This window comes from Rutidosis leptorrhynchoides, chromosome 10, assembly GCF_046630445.1.
Source record: "Rutidosis leptorrhynchoides isolate AG116_Rl617_1_P2 chromosome 10, CSIRO_AGI_Rlap_v1, whole genome shotgun sequence".
NCBI lineage: Eukaryota > Viridiplantae > Streptophyta > Magnoliopsida > Asterales > Asteraceae > Rutidosis > Rutidosis leptorrhynchoides.
The window spans coordinates 323671510-323684947 of NC_092342.1; positions in this window are offsets into that span (position 1 = coordinate 323671510).

Here is a 13438-nt window from a genome sequence, read left to right on the forward strand (position 1 = left end):
GACATCTTTCAATGTCGGGATATCGTTTCCCATGAGTAATATGTCATCGACATATAGTACAAGGAAGACTACAACACTCCCACTAGACCTAACATAGACACATGGCTCATCTTCGCCTCTAATAAAACCAAATTCTTTGATTTTCTCATTAAAGCAAAGATTCCAGCTACGAGAAGCTTGTTTAAGTCCATAAATGGACTTTTGAAGCTTGCACACACTATAAGGATACTTAGTGAAATGTCCCGTTCATATTGATTATAAACGTTCCATATTAATTGATTTTTTTGCGAGGTTTTGACCTCTATATGAGACGTTTTTCAAAGACTGCATTCATTTTTAAAACAACCATAACCTTTATTTTATCGATAAAGGTTTAAAAAGCATTACGTAGATTATCAAATAATGATAATCTAAAATATACTGTTTACACACGACCATTACATAATGGTTTACAATAAGAATATATTACATCAAAAATAAGTTTCTTGAATGCAGTTTTTACACAATATCATACAAGCATGGACTCCAAATCTTGTCCTTATTTTAGTATGCAACAGCGGAAGCTCTTAATAGTCACCTGAGAATAAACATGCTTAAAGCGTCAACAAAAATGTTGGTGAGTTATAGGTTTAACCTATATATTTATCAAATCATAATAATAGACCACAAGATTTCATATTTCAATATACATCCCATACATAGAGATAAAAATCATTCATATGGTGAACACCTGGTAACCAACATTAACAAGATGCATATAAGAATATCCCCTATCATTCCGGGAAATCCTTCGGACATGATAAAAACGAATTCGAAGTACTAAAGCATCCGGTACTTTGGATAGGGCTCGTTAGGCCCAATAGATCTATCTTTAGGATTCGCGTCAATTAGTAGATCGGTTTACTAATTCTTAGGCTACCAAGCAAAAGGGGCATATTCGGCTTCGATCATTCACCCATATAATGTAGTTTCATTTACTTGTGTCTATTTCGTAAAACATTTATAAAACTGCATGTATTCTCATCCCAAACTATTAGATTTTAAAAGTGGGACTATAACTCACTTTCACAGATTTTTACTTCGTCGGGAAGTAAGACTTGGCCACTGGTCGATTCACGAACCTAAACGAATATGTACATATATATCAAAGTATGTTCAAAATATATTTACAACATTTTTTAATACGTTTTAATGTTTTAAGCTTATTAAGTCAGCTGTCCTCGTTAATAACCTACAACTAGTTGTCCATAGTTAGATGTACAGAAATAAATTGATATATATTATCTTGAATCAATCCATGACCCAGTGTATACACGTCTCAGGCTAGATCACAACTCAAAGTATATATGTATTTGGAATCAACCTCAACCCTGTATAGCTAACTCCAACATTACTGCATATAGAGTGTCTATGGTTGTTCCAAATAATATATATACATGGGTCGATATGATATATTAAAACATTTGCATACGTGTCTATGGTATCACAAGATTACATAATATTTTAGAATAAATGTATAATACAATATAAGTTAGCTAGGATATGATTTGTATAGATTTGTTAAACATTTCCCGTAGCTAAAATAATCAAAAAATATCCAATCTTGTTTTACCCATAACTTCTTCATTTTAAATCCGTTTTGAGTGAATCAAATTGCTATAGTTTCATATTGAACTCTAATTTAAGAATCTAAATAGAAAAAGTATAGGTTTATAGTCGAAAATTTAAGTTACATGTTAATTACTAAAGAGGTAGTCATTTTCGTCGAAAAAATGACATCTTGATGACCATTTTGGAAAACATACTTTCACTTTGAGTTTAACCATAATTTTTGGATATAGTTTCATGTTCATAAGAAAAATCATTTTCCTAGAAGAACAACTTTTAAATCAAAGTTTATTATAGTTTTTAATTAACTAACCCAAAACAGCCCGCGGTGTTACTACGACGGCGTATGTTCGGTTTTACGGTGTTCTTCGTGTTTCCAGGTTTTAAATAATTAAGTTAGCATATCATATAGATATATAATGTGTGTTTAGTTGATTTTAAAAGTCAAGTTAGATGGATTAACTTTTATTTGCGAACAAGTTTAGAATTAACTAAACTATGTTCTAGTGATTACAAGTTTAAACCTTCGAATAAGATAGCTTTATATGTATGAATCGAATGATGTTATGAACATCATTACTACCTCAAGTTTTCTGGATAAAGCTACTGGAAATGAGAAAAATGGATCTAGCTTCAAAGGATCCTTGGATGGCTTGAAAGTTCTTGAAGCAGAATCATGACACGAAAACGGTTCAAGTAAGATTTTCACTCGAAATAAGATTGTTATAGTTGTAGAAATTGAATCAAAGTTTGAATATGAATATTACCTTGAATTAGAAAGATAACCTACTGTAAATAACAAAGGTTCCTTGATCTTAGATGATTACTTGGAATGGATTAGAAAGCTTGGAAGTAGACTTGCAAACTTGGAAGTATTCTTGATTTTTATGAAACTATACTTATGGAATTTATGAAGAACACTTGGAACTTGAAGATGGAACTTGAGAGAGATCACTTAGATGAAGAAAATTGAAGAATGAAAGTGTTTGTAGGTGTTTTTGGTCATTGGTATATGGATTAGATATAAAGGATATGTAATTTTGTTTTCATGTAAATAAGCCATGAATGATTACTAATATTTTTGTAATTTTATGAGATATTTCATGCTAGTTGCCAAATGATGGTTCCCACATGTGTTAGGTGACTCACATGGGCTGCTAAGAGCTGATCATTGGAGTGTATATACCAATAGTACTTACATTTAGAAGCTATGTATTGTACGAGTACGAATACGGGTGCATACGAGTATAATTGTTTATGAAACTGAACGAGGATGTAATTGTAACATTTTTGTTAAGTAGAAGTATTTTAATAAGTGTCTTGAAGTCTTTCAAAAGTGTATGAATACATATTAAAACACTACATGTATATACATTTTAACTGAGTCGTTAAGTCAACGTTAGTCGTTAAATGTAAATGTTGTTTTGAAACCTTTAGGTTAACGATCTTGTTAAATGTTGTTAACCCATTGTTTATTATATCTAAATAGATGTTAAATTATTACATTATCATGATATTATGATATATTAATATATCTTAGTATGATATATATACAGTTAAATGTTGTTACAACGATAATCGTTACATATATGTCTCGTTTCGAAATTCTTAAGTTAGTAGTCTTGTTTTACATATGTAGTTCATTGTTAATATACATAATGACATGTTTACTTATCATTTATCATGATTAAACATAGTGTGACAATATCTTAATATGATTCATATGTAATTAGTAAGACGTTGTTATAACGATAATCGTTATATATATCGTTTCGAGTTTCTTAATTCAATAAACACAATTTTATGTATATAACTCATTGTTAAAATACCTAATGAGATACTTACTTATCATAATATCATGTTAACTATATATATAATCATATATATGTCATCATATAGTTTTTACAAGTTTTAACGTTCGTGAATCACCGGTCAACTTGGGTGGTCAATTGTCTATATGAAACCTATTTCAATTAATCAAGTCTTAACAAGTTTGATTGATTAACATGTTAGAAATACTTAATCATGTAAATAACAATTTAATTTAATATATATATAAACATGGAAAAGTTCGGGTCACTACAGTACCTACCCGTTAAATAAATTTCGTCCTGAAATTTTAAGCAGTTGGAGGTGTTGACGTATCTTCTGGAAATAAGTGCGGGTATTTCTTCTTCATCTGATCTTCTCATTCCCAAGTGAACTCGGGTCCTCTACGATCATTCCATTAAACTTTAACAATTGGTATCTTGTTTTGCTTAAGTCTTTTAACCTCACGATCCATTATTTCGACGGGTTCTTCGATGAATTGAAGTTTTTCGTTGATTTGGATTTTGTCTAACGGAATAGTGAGATCTTCTTTAGCAAAACATTTCTTCAAATTCGAGACGTGGAAAGTGTTATGTACAGCCGCGAGTTGTTGAGGTAACTCAATTTGGTAAGCTACTGGTCCGACACGATCAATAACCTTGAATGGTCCAATATACCTTGGATTTAATTTCCCTCGTTTACCAAATCGAACAAAGCCTTTCCAAGGTGAAACTTTAAGCATAACCATTTCTCCAATTTCAAATTCTATATCTTTTCTTTTAATGTCAGCATAGTTCTTTTGTCGACTTTGGGCGGTTTTCAACCGTTGTTGAATTTGGATGATCTTCTCGGTAGTTTCTTGTATTATCTCCGGACCCGTAATCTGTCTATCCCCCACTTCACTCCAATAAATCGAAGACCTGCACTTTCTACCATAAAGTACTTCAAACGGCGCCATCTCAATGCTTGAATGGTAGCTGTTGTTGTAGGAAAATTCTGCTAACGGTAGATGTCGATCCCAACTGTTTCCGAAATCAATAACACATGCTCGTAGCATATCTTCAAGCGTTTGTATCATCCTTTTGCTCTGCCCATCAGTTTGTGAATGATAGGCAGTACTCATGTCTAGACGAGTTCCTAATGCTTGCTGTAATGTCTGCCAGAATCTTGAAATAAATCTGCCATCCCTATCAGAGATAATAGAGATTGGTATTCCATGTCTGGAGACGACTTCCTTCAAATACAGTCGTGCTAACTTCTCCATCTTGTCATCTTCTCTTATTGGCAGGAAGTGTGCTGATTTGGTGAGACGATCAACTATTACCCAAATAGTATCAAAACCACTTGCAGTCCTTGGCAATTTAGTGATGAAATTCATGGTAATGTTTTCCCATTTCCATTACGGGATTTCGGGTTATTGAAGTAGACCTGATGGTTTCTGATGCTTAGCTTTGACCTTAGAACACGTCAAACATTCCCCTACGTATTTAGCAACATCGGCTTTCATACCAGGCCACCAAAAATGTTTCTTGAGATCCTTGTACATCTTCCCCGTTCCAGGATGTATTGAGTATCTGGTTTTATGAGCTTCTCTAAGTACCATTTCTCTCATATCTCCAAATTTTGGTACCCAAATTCTTTCAGCCCTATACCGAGTTCCGTCTTCCCGAATATTAAGATGCTTCACCGATCCTTTGGGTATTTCATTCTTTAAGTTTCCCTCTTTTAAAACTCCTTGTTGCGCCTCCTTTATTTGAGTAGTAAGGTTAGTGTGAATCATTATATTCATAGATTTTACACGAATGGGTTCTCTGTCCTTTCTGCTCAAGGCGTCGTCTACCACATTTGCCTTCCCCGGGTGGTAACGAATCTCAAAGTCGTAATCATTCAACAATTCAATCTACCTGCGCTGCCTCATGTTCAGTTGTTTCTGATTAAATATGTGAAATGTCCCGTTCATATTGATTATAAACGTTCCATATTAATTGATTTCGTCGCGAGGTTTTGACCTCTATATGAGACGTTTATCAAAGACTGCATTCATTTTTAAAACAAGCATAACCTTTATTTTATCGATAAAGGTTTAAAAAGCATTACGTAGATTATCAAATAATGATAATCTAAAATATACTGTTTACACACGACCATTACATAATGGTTTACAATAAGAATATATTACATCAAAAATAAGTTTTTTGAATGCAGTTTTTACACAATATCATACAAGCATGGACTCCAAATCTTGTCCTTATTTTAGTATGCAACAGCGGAAGCTCTTAATAGTCACCCGAGAATAAACATGCTTAAAACGTCAACAAAAATTTTGGTGAGTTATATGTTTAACCTATATATTTACAAATCGTAATAATAGACCACAAGATTTCATATTTCAATATACATCCCATACATAGAGATAAAAATCATTCATATGGTGAATACCTGGTAACCGACATTAACAAGATGCATATAAGAATATCCCCTATCATTCCGGGAAATCCTTCGGACATGATAAAAACGAATTCGAAGTACTAAAGCATCCGTTACTTTGGATGGGGTTCGTTAGGCCCAATAGATCTATCTTTAGGATTCGCGTCAATTAATAGATCGGTTTACTAATTCTTAGACTACCAAGCAAAAGGGGCATATTCGGCTTCGATCATTCACCCATATAATGTAGTTTCATTTACTTGTGTCTATTTCGTAAAATATTTATAAAACTGCATGTATTCTCATCCCAAAATATTAGATTTTAAAAGTGGGACTATAACTCACTTTCACAGATTTTTACTTCGTCGGAAAGTAAGACTTGGCCACTGGTCGATTCACGAACCTAAAAAAATATGTACATATATATCAAAGTATGTTCAAAATATATTTACAACATTTTTTAATACGTTTTAATATTTTAAGCTTATTAAGTCAGCTGTCCTCGTTAATAACCTACAACTAGTTGTCCATAGTTAGATGTACATAAATAAATAAATATAAATTATATTGGATCAATCCACGACCCAGTGTATACAAGCCTTAGGCTAGATCACATCTCAAACTATATATATTATTTTGGAATCAACCTCAACCCTGTATAGCTAACTCCAATATTACTGCATATAGAGTGTCTATGGTTGTTCCAAAATATATTATATAGATGGGTCGATATGATATGTCAAAACATTGTATACGTGTCTATGGTATCCCAAGATTACATAATATATATTAGAATACATGAATAATACAATATAAGTTTGTTAAGTTATGATTTGTATAGAATTGTTACAATATTTCCCGTAGCTACAACAATCAAAAAATATCCAATCTTGTTTTACCCATAACTTCTTCGTTTTAAATCCGTTTTGAGTGAATCAAATTGCTATGGTTTTATATTGAACTCTATTTTATGAATATATACAGAAAATTATAGGTTTATAGTCGGAAATATAGGTTACAAGTCATTTTTTAAGAGGTAGTCATTTCAGTCGAAAGAACGACGTCTTGATGACCATTTTGAAAAACATACTTCCACTTTGAGTTTAACCATGATTTTTGGATATAGTTTCATGTTCATAAGAAAAATCATTTTCTCAGAAGAACAACTTTTAAATCAAAGTTTATCATAGTTTTTAATTAACTAACCCAAAACAGCCCGCGGTGTTACTACGACGGCGTATATCCGGTTTTACAGTATTTTTCGTGTTTTCAGGTTTTAAATCATTAAGTTAGCATATCATATAGATATAGAACATGTGTTTAGTTGATTTTAAAAGTCAAGTTAGAAGGATTAACTTTTGTTTGCGAACAAGTTTAGAATTAACTAAACTATTTTCTAGTGATTACAAGTTTAAACCTTCGAATAAGGTAGTTTTATATATATGAATCGAATGATGTTATGAACATAATTATTACCTCAATTTTAGTAGGTAAACCTACTCTAAGTGACAAGAAAATGATCTAGCTTCAAAGGATCTTGGATGGCTTGAAAGTTCTTGAAGTAGGATCATGACACAAAAACAAGTTCAAGTAAGATTTTTACTCGAATTAAGATAGTTTATAGTTATAGAAATTGAATCAAAGTTTGAATATGATTATTACCTTGAATAAGAAAGATAACCTACTATAAATAACAAAGGTTTCTTGATCTTAGATGATTACTTGGAATGGATTAGAAAGCTTGGATGTAAACTAGTAAACTTGAAAGGATTTTCGAAGTGTTCTTGAAGTGTTCTTCCTAAGATGATTATAGCTTGATTCTTGAAGTAATTTTTGATGAAGGTGATGATTATCTACTGGAAAAATTCATTCATAAGTGTGTGTGTGTGTGTGTGTTGAGAGAGAATTAGAAAGAGAATTGGAAGTGAAATGGAGTGAATGATGAGTGGTAAGTGGTGAGTGATGAGTGGGGTTAAAAGGAGTTCTAGTTAGTTGACTAGTTCATGGTAGAAGTTAGAATTGATTAGTCATACATGACATAATCAAAAGTGGAATCCCATGCTAGTTCCTATTGGTATATACCCACAGTAAGTACGTCTAGAAGCTGTGTATAATACGGGTATGAATACGACTCGAATTCTTGATGAAAAAAGAATGGGAATGTAATTGTACCCATTTTCGTTAAGTATTATTGTTTTGATATATGTATTGAAGTCTTCCAAAAGTATATTAATACATCTAAATACACTACATGTATATACATTTTAACTGAGTCGTTAAGTCATCGTTAGTCGTTACATGTAAGTGTTGTTTTGAAACCTTTAAGTTAACGATCTTATTTAATGTTGTTAACCCATTGTTTATTATATCTAATGAGATGTTAAATTATTATATTATCATGATATTATGATATATTAATATATCTTAATATGATATATATACATTTAAATGTCGTTACAACGATAATCGTTACATATATGTCTCGTTTCGAAATCCTTAAGTTAGTAGTCTTTTTTTTACATATGTAGTTCATTGTTAACATACTTAATGATATATATAATTATCATTTTATCATGTTAAATATAGTGTAACGTTATCTTAATATGATACATATGTATTTAGTAAGACGTTGTAATAACGATAATCGTTATATATATCGTTTCGAGTTTCTTAACTTAGTAGTCTCTTTTTTATGTATATAACTCATTGTTAATATACTTATGGAGATACTTACTTATCATAATCTCATGTTAACTATATGTATATCCATATATATATATATCGTTTTTACAAGTTTTAACGTTCGTGAATCGCCGGTCAACTTGGGTGGTTAATTGTCTACATGAAACTCATTTCAAATAATCAATTCTTAACAAGTTTGATTGCTTAACATGTTGGAAACACTTAATCATGTAAGAATCAATTTCATTTAATATATATAAACATGTAAAAGTTCGGGTCACTACAATATGTGTTGAAGACTTTTGTGGTCGGTATATATAATACTTTTGACCCATATAAGTAGTGCCTCCAAGTCTTTAATGCAAAAACAACTGCACCTAATTCCAAATCATGCGTCGTATAATTCTGTTCGTGAATCTTCAATTGTCTAGACGCATAAGCAATTACTTTCATTCGTTGCATTAATACACAACCGAGACCTTGCTTTGAGGCGTCACAATATATCACAAAATCATCATTCCCTTCAGTTAATGACAATATAGGTGCTGTAGTTAACTTTTTCTTTAACAATTGAAACGCTTTCTCTTGTTCATCTTTCCATTCAAATTTCTTCCCTTTATGCGTTAATGCATTCAAGGGTTTTGCTATTCTGGAAAAGTCTTGGATGAACCTTCTGTAGTAACCAGCTAGTCCTAAAAACTGGCGTATGTGTTTTGGAGTTTTCAGGGTTTCCCACTTTTCAACGGTTTCAATCTTTGCTGGATCCACCTGAATACCTTCTTTGTTCACTATGTGACCTAGGAATTGAACTTCTTCCAACCAAAATGCACACATTGAAAACTTAGCGTACAATTTTTCTTTTCTCAGCAACTCTAGCACTTTTCTCAAATGTCCTTCGTGCTCTTGATCATTCTTTGAGTAAATAAGTATGTCATCGATGAAAACAATGACAAATTTGTCAAGATATGGCCCACACACTATGTTCATGAGGTCCATGAACACAGCTGGTGCGTTAGTCAATCCAAACAGCATAACCATAAACTCGTAATGACCGTAACGCGTCCTAAAAGCAGTCTTTGGAATATCATCCTCCTTCACCCGCATTTGATGATATCCAGAACGTAAATCGATCTTCGAATAAACAGACGAGCCTTGTAGTTGATCAAATAAGTCGTCGATTCTCGGTAGTGGGTAGCGGTTCTTGATGGTAAGTTTGTTCAACTCTCGGTAGTCGATACACAACCTAAATGTACCATCTTTCTTCTTGACAAACAAAACAGGAGCTCCCCATGGTGATGTACTTGGTCGAATGAAACCATGCTCTAAAAGTTCTTGTAACTGACTTTGTAATTCTTTCATTTCGCTGGGTGCGAGTCTGTATGGAGCACGAGCTATTGGTGCAGCTCCTGGTACAAGGTCTATTTGAAATTCAACTGATCGATGTGGGGGTAATCCCGGTAATTCTTTTGAAAATACATCGGGAAATTCTTTTGCGACGGGAACATCACTGATGTTCTTTTCTTCAGGTTTAACTTCCTCGATGTGTGCTAGAATGACGTAACAACCTTTTCTTATTAGTTTTTGCGCCTTCAAACTACTAATAAGATTTAACTTCGCGTTGTTCTTTTCTCCGTACACCATTAAAGGTTTTCCTTTTTCACGTATAATGTGAATCGCATTTTTGTAACAAACGACATCCGCTCTCACCTTTTTCAACCAGTCCATGCCAATTATTACATCAAAACTCCCTAACTCGATTGGTATTAAATCAATTTTAAACGTTTCATTCCCCAGTTTAATTTCTATCTCCCGACATATATTATCTGCTGAAATTAATTTACCGTTTGCTAATTCGAGTAAAAATTTACTATCCAAAGGCGTCAATGGGCAACTTAATTTAGCACAAAATTCTTTACTCATATAACTTCTATCCGCACCCGAATCAAATAAAACATAAGCAGATTTATCGTCAATAAGAAACGTACCCGTAACAAGCTCCGGGTCTTCCTGTGCTTCTGCCGCATTAATATTGAAAACTCTTCCATGGCCCTGCCCATTAGTATTCCCCTGATTCGGGCAATTTCTAATAATGTGGCCCGATTTTCCACATTTATAACAAACAGCGTTGGTATTACTTGCTCCGACACTATTCGTTTCGGCATTACTTGTTCTGACATTACTTGTTCCTTTAGTTCTGTTAAACTTTGGTCCGTAGACCTCACACTTTGTCGCGCTATGACCATTTCTTTTACACCTATTGCAAAATGTCGTGCAAAACCCCTGGTGATTTTCTTCACACCTATGACATAGCTGTTTTTGGTTTTTGTTGCCGTTTTTGTTATTGAGGTTATTATTGGGATTGTTATTGTTGTTGAAACGGTTGTTGTAGTTGTTGTTGTAGTTATTGTTAGGATTGTGGTTATTGTTGCGATTATTGTTGCAGTTGTTGGGATAGTTGTTGCGATTGTGGTTGTAATTGCTGTTGTTGTTGTACTGGTGACTCTTGTCACCGTTTTCCTCCCACTTCCTCTTGAGTTGTTTTGTGTTGGCTTCTTCAGCCGCTTGCTCTTTAATTCTCCCCTCAATCTGATTTATGAGTTTATGAGCCATTCGACTTGCCTTCTGTATAGAAGCGGGCTCGTGTGAACTCGCATCTTCTTGAATCCTTACTGGTAACCCTTTTACAAACTCGTCGATCTTCTCTTCTTCATCTTCGAATGCTCCCGGACACAATAGGTACAACTCTGTGAATCATCGTTCATATGTGGTAACGTCGAACCCTTGTGTTCATAACTCTCTAAGTTCTGCTTTGAGTTTATTGACTTCGTTTCTAGGACGGTACTGCTCGTTCATCAATTGCTTAAATGTCGACCACGGTAGTGCGTAAGCAGCATTTTGTCCTACCTGTTCAAGATAGGTGTTCCACCACGTTAACGCAGTACATGTGAAGGTATGCGTAGCGTACTTAACTTTGTCCTCTTCAGTACACTTACTTATGGCAAACACCGATTCGACTTTCTCGGTCCACCGTTTCAATCCAATTGGTCCTTCGGTTTCATCAAATTCCAAAGGTTTGCAGGCAATGAATTCTTTGTAGGTGCATCCTACACGATTTCTTGCGCCGTTAGCTGCATTGCTAGATTCAGAGTTATTGTTGGTATGTAGCGCAGCCTGTACTGCAGCTATGTTTGCAGCAAGAAAAGTACGAAATTCCTCTTCGCTCATATTCATGGTGTGTCGAGTAGTCGGTGCCATTTCCTTCAAAATAACCAACTGAATCGAGTTAATCATACAGAATATTAAGAGTAGTCAATAGTATTTCGTAGCATGATATGAACTCTTTTATAAAAGCTTTTTCTTCATATTAGCGTTTTATAAATTTAAATTCGGGTACTTCCTACCCGTTAAGTTCATACTTAGTAGCTAATATACAATTCAACTACTATAATTCCATATGGAAAACTGATTATAATAATACATCACATACAAATATTCTTCAAACTTACAACTTCGCTATATTACATATAACATGAAATCTAGTACACTATGATACAGGACAGTTTTGAAGATAAATCTAGTTAATACGCAAGTTGTTCAGCAAAGGAAATAAAGACACGTAATTTATAAGTCCAGAAACAAGTCATGCATTCTGGTTTTATTAAGACGACTTCCCATCCTTGGTCTTGTGGAAAATAACCGTTATGACCATTGACTAGGCAGCATGTTGTAATGTTGTCAAAAGGACGAGGGTTTCGTAATGTCCAACAGCCCTGTAATAATCTAAAAACCTTGTTTCTCACCCTAACTACTGAATCCGTCACTTGTGGGAAGGTTTTATTTAAAAGTTGCAATCCGATGTTCTTTTTCTCACTTTGGTAAGAAGCGAACATCACTAACCCGTAATCATAATATGCTTCTTTATGTTGCATGTTAGAAGCTCTTTCTAATTCACGAAATCCCATGTTGGGATATGTTGAGTCAAAATAGGTTCTTAACTCGTAGCGTAAAATTGCATTTGGGTTCCCCGCATTTAATGCTTTAAAGAAAACACGGGGTAACTTACGGTCTCCCTAATGTGATATACCTCACCTATCAAAGGAAAGCCTTTTATAAACTAAGGCATTTCTGGAAAGTCTTTCAAATGTTTGACAAGTTAATTTCGCCATAACTAAATGTGCTGATGAATTCTGACCGACTCTAGACAAGATTTCCTCAATCATATCCTCTGGTAGGTCTTCTAAAATATTCGGTTGTCTACCCTTAACGTCCATTTTGTTTTTATACTGTAAAATAGACAAGGATTAGATTCGTAAAAGATAATTAACAAATAATACAAGAAATTTTTACATAGAACATAAAAGTACAAGCACACTACAATACATATAATACACAACATGATTACAATCCTCTAATCTGAATCACTGGTTTCTTCTTCTTCGGACTTGGTTCGTTTTCCTAATTTTCTAGGAATATATGGTGTTCCTATAATACGAACCGTCGTTTTCCACAATGGTTTAGAAAAACCTGGTGGTTTAGAGGTTCCCGGGTCATTGTTACATTTTAGGAAATACGGATGTTGCCGATACATATAAAGTTCGTCGGGGTTGGAATCGGGTTTCTCTATTTTTATACCTTTTCCCTTATTATTTTCTTTCGCTTTATTAAATTGGGTCGAGGTAATTTCTATAACATCATCGGAATCCTCATCGGGATCCGATTCATCGGAAAATTGGTAATCTTCCCAATATTTTGCTTCCTCGGCGAAAACACCATTGACCATTATTAACTTTGGTCTGTTGGTTGAGGATTTTCTTTTATTTATTCGATTTACTATAGTTATCAATATTTCTTCCTCCAGAACCTCTTCTTCTTCTTCTGGTTCCTCCTCTTCCGATTCCTCCTCTTCCGGTTC